We start from the raw sequence: 787 nt of genomic DNA, 5'->3' as shown, positions 1-787 counted from the left end.
ATTAGACTATTTACTAATTAGTCTAATTTTTTATTAGACACAATCAATTAGTATACAAGTCATGTCTTTAATAATTATTTATAAAAATTACTGATATTAATGAAGATTACCATGATTTATGAAGATTACAAATTTATGCATATGATGATATTAATAATAAAGAATAAAAATATCATTGAATATTGTCAATTCGAGGTGGTATTTTATAGATGTAGTGCATTGTAAATGATTGCACAAAGGACAATTATGCTGTCTGTAACATTAGACAAAAAAAATAAGTTTATATAAAAATAATAATCAAATTATCAAAAAATAATAGAATGGCTTCATAAAAAATGTAACTTGTATTTTAAAAGGGTCAACTTCGATGAAAAACGAAACATATATTCTTATTCTATGAAGTAGTTATAAAAAAATAACAAATAAAAAATTTAAACTAAATGCTTTGACTCTTAAATTTAAACTCGTGAACCACAAAAAAAATACTATATATACCCGTGCATAATAGAGAATATTAACAAATCTATTAATGTTAATATCATTTATGACTAATTATTATATTTGATTAATTTTTTCCCACAGTATCTCCCGATTTGGCAGGCCAATGACTAATCTGTCGTGTATCAGAGCTCTATTTAAAGTTTGTCGTAGGACAATGGGTTGCTGCATGCACAAGATGGGATTCGAACCCCAACACTTGCTTAAGCAAACTAATGAGCTAACCACTAGACCAACCTAATTTGGTTTGATTAAAAATTATATTATAACAATTAAAAATTAGAATAAT

Source organism: Arachis ipaensis, chromosome B08 (assembly GCF_000816755.2).
Source record: "Arachis ipaensis cultivar K30076 chromosome B08, Araip1.1, whole genome shotgun sequence".
NCBI classification, from domain to species: domain Eukaryota; kingdom Viridiplantae; phylum Streptophyta; class Magnoliopsida; order Fabales; family Fabaceae; genus Arachis; species Arachis ipaensis.
The sequence above is the reverse complement of the archived record's forward strand: the minus strand, read 5'-3'. Positions refer to the sequence as shown.